Source organism: Penaeus monodon, chromosome 27 (assembly GCF_015228065.2).
Source record: "Penaeus monodon isolate SGIC_2016 chromosome 27, NSTDA_Pmon_1, whole genome shotgun sequence".
In the NCBI taxonomy this organism is placed as follows: Eukaryota; Metazoa; Arthropoda; class Malacostraca; order Decapoda; family Penaeidae; genus Penaeus; species Penaeus monodon.
This window is the reverse complement of record NC_051412.1, coordinates 41047176-41047480: the sequence shown is the minus strand read 5'-3', so window position 1 is coordinate 41047480 and position 305 is coordinate 41047176.

The window sequence follows — 305 nt, the reverse complement described above, 5'->3', positions numbered from 1 at the left end:
TACATTTCCTTCCCTACCTTTCCTTGCATATCCTTATTTTCCCTTCCTTCCGTTCCTTGCTGACGTTTTCCCCTCTCCCCCCCCCCCCTCCTTGATTAACCCTCCCTTCCTTCCCCTCCCGTTCTCCTCCCCTCCCTTATATTCCTTTTTTCCCTTTCCCTATTCCCATACCCTCTTGAATCACTCCCTTTTTCTTTCCCCTCTCTTCTTCCCCCTCTCCTTTCCTCTCCCTTCTGTAGATACCTTCTCTCCCTTCCCCTCTCCTCCTTCCCTCCTTTCTTGCACAGTCCTATCCCCATTCCCCC